At 40.8% G+C, this 15582-nt stretch overlaps 1 pseudogene; it reads left to right on the forward strand.

Moving 5' to 3' along the window:
- Nucleotides 1-2755: 2755 nt before the first annotated feature.
- On the forward strand, nt 2756-2846 carry LOC134364299 (small nucleolar RNA SNORA70; annotated as a pseudogene).
- Nucleotides 2847-15582: the final 12736 nt, after the last annotated feature.

Raw genomic sequence — 15582 nt, forward strand, 5'->3', positions numbered from 1 at the left:
AGCTCCATACAAGTGGCAAATGTTTATGGACTAAGAATAGGAAGTTCTTAACATATGTAAATACATTCAGATTAAATTGTAGAAAGTCCTTTTAAAAGTCCTGATTTTATTTCCTTTCTTCCCACTCAGATTTCCTCCTATTTAGCATTTCATGTCAATTCAGACAGTGACAAGTTGCCACAGAACTAACAGAGGAACTAACACACCAGTGATTTTGCTTGTGCTTCAGAGTTATTATTACCTCTTATGAGCATCTAAGTCCCTCTGTCCCTGCTGCACCTAAATGTCTCCTATGCCCCCAGTAATCAGCATCACTCAGAACGAAGATGAAGGGTTCTTTAATAGTAGAATTTGACTTGCCAAAATTTGACTTACATCCTACTATTGAGACCCATGTTTATACACAGAAGAATCCACCTACAAAAAAAAAAAATTGTGTTCCTTTCTCTCCCTTTAGAAAGAAAAAAGCATGTGTCACCAAGCAAAGGATAAATTTCATCCTTAAAATAAATATAAAATTCTAAATGGTTACCCCAGACTAGTTTGTCCCTAGGAGTTCTCAATCCTAAGTAAAATAGTACTGCTTCACTACAACTTCACTTGGTCTTAAGGATTGCTGATAATAAAATGTATTAAAGAAATTAATAAGTATTTATTTTAGGGTGTTAAAACATGACAAAAACTCTATACTTGTAACAGTTAAGATTCATGATTGAAATAATTCATCTTTAGAAGAATTTTAACAAAAACCTCATAGTATCCTTACTCAACTCACAGAACAGCCTTCAACTTAAATCTATGTTTACAACACAATTTAACAAATATTACTTTATTTTTGTCCCCAAACTAACTTTGCAAAGAAAGGATTATAACTATTATCATTTTTTCAGAGACATTAGTAAGAACAGGAAGCAGTTTTCCACTTTATTTTCCCAAAGATTTAATTCCCTAAAAGAGCTCAAGACAATTCATACTTCATAAGTCTCAAAATGTAAAGCATCAAGAATCACAACACAGCCATGTGCCAGGGCAAAGCCCCGTGGGGAGGAAGGAGAGTTGCTGAAATACATTAGACTCACCCCAGCTGGTGGCTTTAAAAGCAGAGCAAGTGAGCAGCTCAGCTCTCTTGCTCGGCCCGTTCTCACCATGTGACACCCTGCTTTGCTGTGAAGACTCAATACCCAGCAACAAGACTCTCACCAGATGTGTTCCTGGGACTTTGGACTTTCCAGCCTCCAAAACTGAATCAGAAAAAGAAGAAATGATGGATGAGCTGAATCTTGAAGGCCAGATGGATGTGGACACATAGTGGAGAGAGAATGACAACCCAGAGCAGAGGACAATGAGAGAAGGCACAGAGTGAGGACATGCTGAAGGTTAAACATCAAGCTTTATTCTCTCTCTCTAGCATCTGAGATCTTCTTAGGAAGCCCTGAGAACCTTCTGAGTAATTTAGCAACTAACAAGAATTCAAAATTAAAATGTGTGATATTAAAGTACCTTGTTACAACTAAGCTTCACGTTCAGGAAACAGAGGAACACTGCTTCATTGTTCACTGGCACCTGGGTTTGTCTTAAAAAGAAGTCGAGGCTGGTTACCGAAAAAAAAAAAATTGCTCTGTGGCTGGTAAGTCATTTGCAAGTCTACTTTAAGCACTGTATCATCGCATCATCTTCTAAGGGGTAGCAATGACCTTGGCACCCATATATGTGTTAGAGTAGATCAAACTCTAGAAAGACAGTAAGTGCTGATTTCCTGAGCTTAAAATCCTCAGTGGCAGACAGCCCCTAGCTCCAGTCAAGTGTATCCACTCTTGCAAGATGATAAAACACTTTGAAAATGCCTGCCATTCAACTGTGCTCCCAAATCATTTTCTTTGCCCATTGATTCCTTGTTCAAACTTCTGGGGAAACTGATTTGAAAGAAGGTCAGTGTTTTAAAAGAGGGGTTGTATTTCTTCCGTGTTCTATTTAGGCTGTTTGAAGACAATAAAGAGCATGAGGAGGTTTTAACCTGTCTCCTTTTCACCAAAATCACTTTCAGTATGAAAATCACATATGACCTCAGACCCAAACCTATTTGTAAGTCTTTTGTATATGCCACTGGGAGAATAAGACCAGTAGACAGGCTCGGGGGCACCTCTGTACAAACAGAGACCACAATGGTGATTTCTGAGCATATAACTCTTGCCATCAGGCAACCCTGCAGAGCTGACTTTATCCTCTACAGACACTGGCTGCAAGGTGTGAGCTGATCTGGAGGCTGCAGGAAGTCTTGTGCCGAAAGCCGGTGATGTTGGTTTTTTCTGTTGTTGTTGCTGATGTTTTGTTTCTCCAACTAGAATTTAAGGAGAGGTTGGCAGGAAGAGTAAAGGATATAGAGTGATTTTGTAATGACTTAATCAAGACCAAGTTCTGGGTCTGTGCTTAGGTCCCAGGAGCCCTGGCTGTCTGTCTCAATCAGAAGTAGTTTTGCTAAAGGCTTCTGACTTCCCTCTGGGAGCAGTGAACACAGGATAAGCCCATGTCTGGCAAAGAGCATACACCTGAGCCCAGAGCCACTCCTCAGATGGGAGCATCCCTGCTCCCTGGAATTTCTGCTTCTCAGACCCCCAGAATCCTGAACCCAGCATGCGAGAACTGTAAGGCATGCCTACTTGTACATTACTTTGATAAAAGTGAAAAAAATTAAAGTGTAATAATGTTTGTTATAAACCACAGAAAATGTAGAAAAATGTAAAGAAGGGTAGGGTCTGGGCGTGCCATGTCTGCAAACAGCAGCCTTCTTGGTAGTGTACGCAGCCTGTAGCTTATATAGGTTGCCTGAAGCGACCTTGGAGACAGCCCTTTCCCATGGATGTTCATGTCTCTGATCTCGTGCTATTCCCAGTCTAGGCTCCAGACTGGTATGTGGGGTACCTTTGGAAAGTCCCAGGACACAGTAGCCAGGGTTCACATTGGCCAAGCTATCATGTCCATTTGCACCAAGCTGCAGAATAAGGAGCTTGTGATTGGGGCCCTACACAGGGCCAAGTTCAAATTCAAGATCCACATCTTAAAGTGGGGCTTTACTAAGTTTAATACGGAGGACTTTGAAGACATGGCCGCTCAGAAGAAGCTCATCCTGGATGGCTTTGGGGTCAAATACATTCTTAGCCATGGCAACCTGGATAAGTGGCCGGCCCTGCACTCATGGGGGCTCTCCCCATGCTGCCCCCTCCCTACTCACGCCAACCAATAAACCCTACTTCCCATCAGAAAAAAAAAGAATCACCCCAAACTAGCAACCTCCCCCACCCCAAAAATCAAACTTTATTCTCACTGAAGGATTTCGTCTAGTACTGTGATAATTTTCCCTATTATCCATTTAGCTTTGCCGCATGACCTCCTTCCTCTATTAACATATGCCCACTCGACATGAGAAAGAAATGGAGATTCCACCTTCTTAAAGAGGAGAGAGAAGGTTCACTTTGTTTACTTGTTTCATTGATTAAAGAGGACAGCCTATGGGCCAAAGAGCAGAAATGAAAGGTACAACTGGATTCATGTTGCAGAGGACAAAGTCAACTCATGAAATTGTAAAAAATCACCCACTGTCACCAAGTATGACAGCTTTGTCCAACTAAGGAAAGGAAGCTTTGTCCAACTGAGGAAAACATGATCAAACAGACCATGTTTATGCAGTATAATCTCTTTTGTTTCCAGGAACATATATTACCAAAGCATTTGGTAATTTTGACCAGCTTCAGAAAATATTATTTATGCTCCTGAAAGATGATTCATTTCTTTTGATTTCCTCTGGCAACTGCCCATGTATCCCAACTAAGGCTGGTATATTTAGCAAATAATACAAAATACCCAGTTACATTTGAATTTCAGATAAACAAGAAATAATTTTAATATAAGAATATCCCAAATATTGCATGAAATATAAACTAAAAAAGTATTCATTATTTATCTGAAATTCAAATTTAACTGGGAGTCCTGTATTTGATCTGGCAATCATAATCCCAAAGTAACTGAAAAAGAATATCAAGCAGGGATGTTAATTCCCTCACTCACTGACTGCACCATGGAGACCCTTATCTGAGAAATCCTTTTTTCTTTTTTTTTTTTTTTTTGTGACCAGTAAGGGGATCGCAACCCTTGGTGTGGTGTTGCCCGCACTGCTCTCAGCCAGTGAGCGCACCGGCCATCCCTATATAGGAGGAGCGCCTCTGCACTCCCAGCGCCGCACTCTCCCGAGTGCGCCACAAGGTCGGCCCTGAGAAATCCTTTAATGAATTAGAAATACCCAGATCTACAGGCATTAGAGAAGATTTTACTCGTCCTGTTATCTCATACCGACCTTTTATTTTACCCTATTCTGGTGTCCCAAAAGAAGACCTTGGAGGCTGGAACTGCTTAGTGACCAGGGCCTGTTCTGTCTGCTGCACACCAAGAAGCCTCAATATCAAAGGGAGTGTTTCATTTCATAGGCAGACTCAGAGGCACTCACCCTAGGAACAATGCCATTTCCACATAGCCTATGCAAAGGTTAAATTTCCTGTTATCCCCAGTGTATAGATCAGGAAAGTTAGCACAACTGCTGATATCACTATTTCTGAAATTCCACCATGTAACCACAACTTCATTTTCTTCCAGGTGATTACTCACCTAGTGTGATTTGAATTTTTCTGATGACCACTGTTTTAACTTTCATCAGTACACGTTTCAGCTCCATTTCTTGATTTTCCAGTGTTAGATTATTTCTATAGATTCCCAACCATGAAAGATCAGTAGGTTTGCACATTACAACTCCCCCATCTCATCTGCTTCCCCCCCTTCCTAATTTTGATTAAATAAACCATTATTTTACATCACTGTTGCTTTTACATAGCTGTATATTTACATCTGTTATTTGATTTATGCGCTTCAGATATAGTCTTTCCTGCCCTCACTGTGGAGTCAGGGAGAGCTGGGGGTCCTTCCACCCCACCGCCTGCTCTGTGTTACTCCACATCCTGCATCGTTGAGCTGTGTGATGCTTACACTCAGTCCTGCAACCAGAATCTCTGTGGATATTCATCCTTAATTCTGTTCTCAATCCTTCCTCTTTTTATCTCTTGTGCTAGACGTCTCCACCAAATAATTCCAAGAAGGGTTCATCCCGTATTTCCTGAGTTTTCAAACAACTGAAAATATCTGTTGCCTTTATACTTGAATTGCACTTGAACTAAGCTCTGTGTAGAATTCTTTCCTTTCCTTCTTGACGTTTCTCCACCATCTTTGCATGTACAAGTTGCTGCTAAGTCTGAGGCCAACATGTTTTCTCTTCTATGTTGTTTTGTTTGCCTGTTTTCATTCAGAGTTCTGTCCCTGTCCTGTAGTATTGCCAGAACTTTTTTTTTTAATTTTAAGATTATTATTCTATTTTTTTATTTACTCATATTTATGGGGTACAGAGTTGACTGTCAGTATTTGTGTACTATAGATAAACCAGGATATCTTAGAGGTCATTTTGTCCTTTTTCTTCGAGGACACAGGGTGCTATTTTAATCTGTAGACTCCGGTATTCTTTTATTTTAAGAAATTTTTCTCCTTTATTATGTCTTTGAGGTTTCCTGCTCTGTTCTTATTTTATTTTGTGTTTCTACTTAGACCACAGGTGCATTAATTGGAAGATAATATTCCTTAGCTCCTTTCACACATCTTTTTTCACACAAGGCTTCTCTTATTTTATTTTATATTTTCTACTTTTTGTTTTCCATTATCATTACTTTTCTCCACAGACACCTATACTATTCTATTTAATTTATATATACTTCTAATTAATTTTCCATAAGTTAATTTATTTGTATATGTGTTTTAAATATATATATATAGTGTTTTACTGTGTGCATATTTTTAACCTACCTAATATTGTGAAATAAATTTTAACCCCGTCCACAGTGTGTTCTGCGATCTACACATTGCTATATGTAAATCCTAGTGCGCTATTTCTGGCTGCTGCACAATACCCTACAAATGAACCCCATGGGTTACTCCTCAAATTCCCTACTTATGGCCACCAGCTTACCTCCAATTCCTTAAAAACACAAACTATGATCCAATAAACATTTCTGTTCACATCTCTCCATGGACTTGTACAAGTTTTTTTCTGCAATGTGTAATTGGCATCCTGGGCCACAGAAATATGTACATGCTTAATGTTATTCAGATGCTGTCATATCTGGGTAACCAGCTGAAGCTGTAACTGACAGTGTTTGAAGACTGCCTATTCCTTATATCTTCATCAGCACTTAATATGAATCAGTTTTATAATTTTTGCAATCCATGCAGGGTCAAAGTTTTATCTTCCTGTTGTTTTACTTGGCATTTCTCATTCACTAGAAAAGTTCAGCATCTCTTTGCATGCTTATTAACCATTCAGTTTTCTTCTTCTGCAAAATGTCTATTTCCACCCTTTGTCCAGTTTCTATTGGGTTTCCTGTATTTTTCTTTCTGATTTTTTGATAGCTAAATATGAACTGCTTGTTAGCGTTGGACATTGCAAACATATTCATCGAGTGCATCATCCATTTTTTAATTTTGTGTTTGTTGTTCTTTATAGAATAGAAATGTTTAATTATGATATAATAAAAGCCCTCTATTTTCCATTTGTGGTTTTTTTCCTTTGGCCTCTTTTTAAAGAAGTTAGTCTTATGTGAAAGTCACAAAGATGCACTCCTAGATTTTCTTCTGTTTGATTTATAACTCTGTATTTCACATTTAGGGTTTTCACCTTTGTATCTGAAGTTAAATGGGATTTAACATTGTTTTTCTTAAAACATAGAACCAACTTTCCAAGAATCATCAACAAATAAGACACGCTTCCCACCAGTTCGCGTGGCCTCTGCTAGCACACATCAGGCTTCCTGACATGTGTTTTCTTGTCTGCTCCTCTGGAGTCTCGGTCAGCTACCACAGAGACCCATGTTTTTCATGATCACGGCTTTGTAAAATGGGCTGCACTCCACTCCCTGCTCCACTTTTTAAAAAATTGTCTAATCTTTTTATGGACCCTTATTCTTTCATATAAATTTCAGGATCAGTTTCCTAAATGTCTGCAAACATCTGTTGGGATTTTAATTGAGACTGAATTAAATGTGTAAACTTATCTGGAAAAATTAACACTTCTATCATTATTAGTTATCCTATTCATGAGTATACCATATGTGTCCTTTTTTCCCCAGGTCTTTCTAAAACAATTTTAAATAGTTTTTAATTTTTCCCCCTAAAGATGTGCTCCATTCTTTGCTAGGTAATTTTCTAGAAACTCTACAGTTTTATTGTTATTCTAATTGAGAGCTTATTTCCATTACTTTTCTAGATGATTGATAGTGGTATGTAAAATCATATCCTGCTTCCTCCCTTGTGGTTGACAGGAGTGCTGCTGGTCACTCAGTAAACACCTACGTGTCACGAGTGTTTGTATCGTGAATGAGACTTTATGTGCATAAATGTACGCATGTGTGCACTGTGAACAGCAACCGCAAAGCTGATTGACACCTGGCAGCTGTTATCCAGATGTCTTTATCTTATCAATCTGTCATCAAGATGTCCTTATCAAGATGCCTTTGGGGTTTCTGCTTGCGCCCAGCACCCCTCCACGCTGTCACGTGGGTCAGGAGGCCTGCTGTTCCCAAGTACCCCAGGCCACAGGGGCCCATGTAATGGATCACTGATGGCACGCATCGGAATAGCGCCACCTACGTCTGGAAAATGTGGCCTAACAGGAAACTTCAGAAATAATGTTTCCACTACGTTCTGCGGTCATTCAGACTTTATTGTATTTGGCAAAAAAAATTTTATCACATAAATTAGGGGTCATAAAAAATGAAATTTTCTTCTTTGCCTTCTTATTCTTGCTTTTAGCAGTTCAGGGTCGTACATGTCTTTACCCTGGTGTTTCTAACCAGAAGGTCTTTAAATGTCTACCTCTCCACCCACCGTCCTCCACGTCTTATGCTGTCCCTGGAGTTTAACCACTGTGAGGAGAGTGTAGTCAGTACAGCCCCGCCCTCCGGCCGCATGTCCGTCTGGGTCTGACTCAGCACGTCCGTCCGTCGTAAGCGAGTTTTACGACAGCGGGGCTAGTGCACGTGCGGCCCACGCAGCCCTCGCTCGCGTCTGGAGTGAAGCGCGTCTCTCCAGCCATCGCTGCCAGAATCCTTCCCAACCACCTGGCTCAGGACCTGCACGGGACGGCCAGAGGGGCCTGTGACCCAGCCCGACAACCGCTATCAAGAGCAAGTGGATACTTGGCCTCCCCTTCTGTCCCCGTCAATCCACTGCCCACCCCGCCACCAGAGCGGTCTTTCCTTAAAACGCGGGACTGGTCGCGCCCGGTGCCAGCCTGGCCTCGCAGGGGGATAAAGCACGGGCCCCCGTGGCTCTGGCCCCTGCGGCTCCGGCCCGGGGGACGCCTGTCTGCCTCCCTCCCCACACTCTTCCCGCCACTGGACTCCTCGGCCTCCTCCTCGGACCTGCCAGCCTCTCTCGTGCCCTTTCTCCTGGCTAAGACACCCTCCCGGCCTCCTCTCACCTAATGACACTTTCTTCAGATATCAGCATAAACAACTCTTGGTCCAGAGGCTCCCTGGGCACTGCGCCCTGCCTCGTCCACGGCACCCGAGTGCGTCCCGCGGACAGTACTTGGCGCATCCTGCTGCTGCTTGCTCTTGGTCCGCTGTCCTGGACAATTGGCTGGGCGTGCCTATCACGTGCCTGTCCATCGTGGCAACCTTCCTATCCCCAAGGTCTAGAGAGGGATTGGCACGTTGTACATAATTAGCAAATATGTCCCGAGGATAGAATGAGCCACACAATATATCAGCTCCTGAACTCTAATTATTTTCCTCAAGGAGCACAGCTTCTAGTGATATAAAATAAAGATTATATAATATCTGACATGAAAGACTGTGGGAAAATCCAAGAAGCATTTTCTTATTTTTACAGCAGTGCATTTGACAATGTATTATTGCAATAAAGGAGAACATTTAAAAAATATTTCTAGCGGGGGAAAGCTAAATGAATAAGCTTAGTAAATCTAAATAAGAAGTTAATGTCTCAGACTAATAGTGAAAAGAATAGTGACTTTCTGAGACTGGCCAGTGTGCAGCTGAGGTCTGCACTCGGCTCTGTCCTCCCCGGGCACATCTCCACGACGCCTTCCACAGAGCGGTGTGCTGCAATGAGTCTGTTCGTTGTCCTTGAACATCCTTTTAACGTATAGACTGTTTCCAAACTAGGCTTTTGGTAGCTAATAGAAATTCACATTCCACCCTGGGTGTTTATTTTGAAGGGTTTTAAAAACTAAGGTCAACTACACCAGAAAAGGGTCACCGTAAAATGCCCCGGATAAGTACTAAACAAAACATCCCGTGAAAATTCCATGCTACCACCTGGTCCAAGCTGTACTCTGAACAGTGGGTTCTGCTTCCTGCCAATTTGTGGGGACTCTTCTTAATGCTCTAAGTATAGGTCCACGGTTACAGTCAGAATATGAACGAACCCCTTAAAAAAGAGGAACCTCAACATCTGGTTTCAATAGCAGGTACTTAAGATGTATCTCTGTTCCAGTCTTAACTTCCCACTAAAACTAAAGTAACTGTGAAAAAAAGAAAACAAAAAAGATGAAAATTTATCTCCAAAACCCAGTGCCAGAGTCTTAGAAGACAATTCTCTAAAAAGACTTTCCACCGAAGACCACTAAAAGTAAGGTTGATGAAAATGAATTGAAAACACACACACACACACACACACACACACACACACACACACACACAACACAAACAAAGGCCACTAGAAAGAGAGCAGTCAAAAAGCATATTGTGAAATCTGTTCTCCCCAAGTCCACAGTTCTGTAGGCTATCTGGATTTATGAAAAAGAAAAAAACTTTTCTACAATCCATGTAGGGGGAAAAATGATTACAAAGAAATATTCACTTAATTTTTAAAGGAAAGAGTTATAACTCCAAAATATTATCATTAGTTGTGTTATCTCTCATATGGGACACTTAACAGAATAAATTTCTAAGAAAGGGCTTAGAATCCAGCAACTCCACTTCTAGATATATACCCAAGAGAAATGAAAACTTATGTGCACACAAAATCTTGCGCACAAATGTTCACAGCAGCATTATTCATAATAGCCAAAAAGTGGAAACAATCCAAATGTCTACCAACAGACGAATGAAAAACAAGATGTGGTATATCCATATAATGGAATATTATTAGTCAAAAAAAAAAAAAAGTTCTGATACATGGTACAACATGGATAAATCTTGACAACATAATGCTCAGTGAAAGAAGCCAGATATAAAAGGTCATGTATTACATGATTCCATTGATATACAATGTTTGGAAAATGCAGATCTGTAGTACAGAAAGTAGACTAGACATTGCTGGGGCTGCGGGAAGGGAGAATGAAGAGTGACTTCAAATGGATGCAGGGTGTCTCTTGGAAGTGCTCTGGAATTAGATAGTATTACATAGTGGTGATGGTTGCACAACTATGTGAATATAAAAAGGAAGGGCTTTAAAAATACATATAGGTCCAGATTTTTTAAATTTACATATACTCAGTGACTTGATACATACTTCGAAGGACTCATCACTGCAGCAGTCCACACCTGGGCTGGTGTCTCTGGACCAGCCACTGTCTGAGCCAACCGGGAAGTCTGGTGCCGGAGACCAGCTCCAGTCGAGTTGGGGGTCTTTGAAAGAGGGATGGAAAGGCAGCGAAAATAAAAAACACAGGTAGAGACCTCGGTTCCTTTGAAGCACGTTCTCACCCTGCGGACTGTCAGTGCTGTCGCAGCCAGAGCAGCTAAAGCAGCTGAAGCAGCCTTTAGACTGAAAACAGCATTTTTATTTGTTACACAACACGGGGGAGTTAATGTGGGCATTTTAACTACATAAACCTTTAAAATTATTAAGCCAATAGTTAAACGGAAACTTTTCTTAAAATTAATCAGTTCTCATAAAATTAATAAACTACAAAGTTAAATAAAACTTGGTGGTCAGCCAATTCTTTCTGGTGATTATATCTGTTGTGTGGTCAATTAGTCCGTGACTCGCTGTTCTTGATGTTTTTCACCATTGTGTTTCTTTTCTTCTTGCCCTCGTATTAACCTTAAACTTATTACTACCAGCAAGCATAAATTAGTTAAACAAATATATTTTTAACTTTTAAATACTATAAAAAATTCTAACAATTATATTTAAAACTTATAAATCTAACAATTAAACTTATAATCAACTAAAAATTTAATGATTTGCATATTTCTATAGGCATGAACCTATTGTTCATTAGGAAAAGGAATAAAGGATATTTGAACAGCTTTATCGTGCGTGTACTTAATATAGCAGCTGTGTGGCCCAATGTAAAGTGTCAAAGTGCACAGCACCATCCCTCATGAAACCAGGTGCATTCTAAATTCCATCTATAATCTTTATTTTTAGGAGGGAAAGTTGTGCATCATATGTTTTTGTCCCACTGTCTTACTAAGATGTTTTTATTTAACTTAGAACACCAATGAGTAACAGGGTTTCTACGCATTCTTTCTCATAAACTTAATTCTTCCTATAATATCTTTTTCCATTAATTCCAACCATTCTCTTACCATTAATGTAATCCCCTGTAAATGACATTTGCCAACTTAAGTCATATTTAGGACGTCCCCTAGGAGGGTACCAAATTTTTCCTTTTCCCATTTTATAATCCATATAACCATTTACCCCGATGGTGGGAAGAGGATGGGGATTTCTATTGTTTATTAATTTCTTCCGTAAAAAACAATTGCTCATGGCTATTCATAAGGTGTTTTTAAAACATCCATTGGTGTAATAAATTGACTCAAAAGGGACAATTTGGAATTGTTCAGTCTTCTCGGATCTTTTGTGGGATAATCTAATTTTATGACAACAACTGTGTGTCATTTTTTGCATCTTTTGGAAACTCCGGAAACTGCCACGCTGACCAAAACATCAAAAGAGAAAGTGAAAGCAGCACCACTATGCCAAGGCAGAGATCTTTCCAGTGAAAGCAAGTGCTGGTAGCTGTGGCTCTGCCAGCAGCTCTCCCTCCGGGGCCTTGCCAGCTCGGAAAGGGCAGCCCAAGCTATTCTTTTCAAGACCTCGCCATGGCGTGGGCCACGCCAGTCTGGCAAAAAGTTCAGGTCATACATTCCCTTATTCAAGCAGCCACTATGACTATGGACAGCATCACCAACAGCATCTACATCTTCACTTCAAGGAACTCAGTAGAGGGCTGCATCATTGAAAGATATTTATCCACCAACCTCTTAGACTTGCTTACAACTTTTTTTCTTTTTTAGTGGTTGGCCAGTATGGGGATCTGAACCCTTGACCTTGGTGTTATCAGCACCAACCTACAACCTTTTATATTAAGATTCTTGTTTCATTTGAAGCACTCATCTTTTAACATGCTTGACCCTAAGACAACTAATCTTCACCACTACCTCTTAACAAATGGTTCAACTGATTTTTCAGGAACAGCAAGAACATGAGTAATAGAGTTTAGTTGTGTTGTCCCCGCCAAAACTCAGGTAGAAATCTGATCCCCGCTGTGGCAGTGTTGGGAGCCTTTTGAGTCATGGGGGTGGATCCCTCATGAATGGATTAATGCTCTCCTGGGGGAGGAGGGGTAGTGAGTGAGTTCTCACTCTATTAGTGCCTGCGAGAGCTGGTAGTTTAAAAGACCCTGGCATCTCCTCTCTCTCTCTCTCTCTCTCTTGCTTCCTCTCGCCATGTGATCTGCTTGTACCCACTGGCTGCCTGCCACTTTCCACCATGAGTAGAAGCAGCCTGAGGCCCGTGCCAGATACAGCTGTCCCAGAATCATAAGCCAAATAAACCTCTGTTCTTTATAAATTTCCCAATCTCAGGTGTTCTCTTATAGCAACACAAAACGGACTAAGACAATCAGGAAACTGTCTCTTAGACCCCACTTCACCTGACTCAGGAGATTTATGATCCTGAGTTTTTCAGTGACAAAAGATACTATTCATCTTGTACAAAATGGGGGACTGACAATGTTGAATTTTACCAAAGACTGGTAATCCTGGAAAGCTGTTAAGGTTAAGAAATCCCCCTACCCTTTGTGATCTGGAAATCAGTTCATCGCACAGAACTGCCCCTCTGCACGTCTCATCCAGAAGACTCCTGGATGTCCTCTTGTATCCCTGTGACAAGTCCAGACACAGGCCCTCCAGATCCCCATGCTCTGTCACAAAAAAGACTGGCCATACTGAAGTAGCCCATTGAGTCAAAACCAGAACAAAGCGCTAGTTAATCAAACTTTGGTGAAGTTTCTCTCCTTCTCCCAGGCCCCTAAACTTTGGCTCCCCCTCCATCTGGGCCAGCACACAGCCCCACCTTTAGGGGTCCTCCTGAAAATAGCTGACCTCAGGTTAAAACATTCTCTGGTTCTTTCTAGCTTTGTTTAGTCCTCCCTAAGAAAGAAAACTCCTTTTTGCATAACCTTGGAGACACTTGCAGATCTAATTGTCAGAGAGTTCTCCCTGCTGCCATAGTCCCTTCCCCAGCCTCACCTAGCAGAAACCTTTCAAATAAAGTCTTTCTTTACCTAAAAAAGAAAGAAAGAAAGAAGAGAAAAACTGTCAAACCAGTAAACATATTCTCCAAAAGAAGGTAAAATAAAGACATCAAAAAAGAAGACAAAAGCTAAGTATTTGTCAACAGAAAACATGTACAAGGAATTCTAAAAATTTTTTTAAAAAGTTTTCAGGCTGAAGTGAAATGATACCAGAGGGAAACTAGGACCTTCAGAAAAAAATAAAGAACATCAGAAATGATAAAAATCTACGTAAATATGGAAAGATTTTTTAACTCTTAATTTCTTTAAAATACATATGACTGTTTAAAGCAAAAATTATAACATCACTTAGTGAGATTTACAATTGTATAAATGTAACACATGTGACAATGTTAAATATAATTATTAGAGCCATTTTTTCAGACTAAGGTCCTGCACTGGGCCCCAACAAACCAAACCACCAAAATGGCCTCGCCTGGGCTAAGTTCCCTGTCCCTTAGGTTGTGCTCTGACCTTCCCAGAAGTCAGGAGAAAGAGATAACAGCCAGTCTAAATCTTCAATAGCTGTGATAATAAAGTTCCCTCTGCTTTAATCCTTACACAAGAGAGATAGCCTGAAGCACCATGGTGTTAACTAATAAGTTATTTTTCAATTGTTCTGTGTCTGTCTCCACCTTACAAAGAAAGTAACTTGGAAATGACCAATCCACTTTTTGTTCTTTGTTTCTGCTTTATTCACTCTTTTCTTTATTATTTGTAATAGACTTTGAAGCACTTCTCTGACTGTGTGGGGTGATGTTTCCTATGTCGACCTTCACATTTGGTTTCCAGTAAACTTTACAAAGTTATTTCTGCCTCAACGGTATTAATTTCAGTTGACGACAATGACTTATTTGCTGAGTAGCTCACAGAACTCAAAGAAACACTTAATTAACATTTATCCATTTATTATAAAGGAAATTACAAAGGATACAGATTAAGAGATGCACAGGGCTAGGAACAGGGGAAGGGCCACAGAGATTCCATGCATTCCCCAAATGCAACCTGTCAAGCTAGGGCTGGGTCTGGCGCTCACAGACCCCTCAAGCCCATTCACAGACTAGGTCAGAAACCCTTCACATGCCAGGCTGGGTCACCAGACCCCTCACATGCCGGGCTGGGTCCCCAGACCCCTCACATGCAGGTCTATGAGCTAGGTAACTGGCAAAAATGTCCTTGAGCCATAGGTAAGAGCATGGCCGTGGGCAGCAGATGCCCGAGGAAGTCAACGCCAGCCAGGTCCAGGTGCTGCCCATGAGCACTAACTCCACCCACACACAACTTATTTACAAAACTGTACTGCACCTCCTCTAACTGGACCTAAGTCGAGGAGGCCTGATCAAATTATTCTACTTTCCCAACACTACCCTCCAGGAACAACAATCTGGAAGCTCTTCAAACCCTGTTGTTTTGGGGGTTTGTGGAGGCGTCATTACATAGGCAGGATTGATTAAATCACTGGCCACTGGCCAACTAACCTTCAGCCCCTCTCCCCTCCCCAGAGAATGGGAGGTGGGGCCGAAAGTCCCAATCCCCTAATCCCAAAGTTGGTTCCTCTTGGAACAAGCCCCCATGCTGAAGCCACCTAGGGGCTGCCAGCCCTTGCCCAACTCATTAGCATACAAAAAGATACTTTTATCACTTTGGAGAGTCTAAGGATTTTAAAAGTTGTAGGCCTGGAAAGGGACAGGAAGAGTTCAAATATATAACATATTTCAAAATATCAGAGTTAATATGTCAGTTCTTCTGCAAATTGATCTATAGACCAAAAGAATCATAATCATAATCCCAACAGATGTTTTTTTTGTTGTTGTAGATTTTGACAAACAGATTGTGAATTTTTTACAAAAAATAATAGAGGATCTAGACTGTCTAAAGTGATCTTGTAAAAGAAAAACCAAGTTGGAGGACTTACAACTCTCTGACTCCAAGAATTACTG

Source organism: Cynocephalus volans, chromosome 15, assembly GCF_027409185.1.
Source record: "Cynocephalus volans isolate mCynVol1 chromosome 15, mCynVol1.pri, whole genome shotgun sequence".
Taxonomy (NCBI): Eukaryota; Metazoa; Chordata; class Mammalia; order Dermoptera; family Cynocephalidae; genus Cynocephalus; species Cynocephalus volans.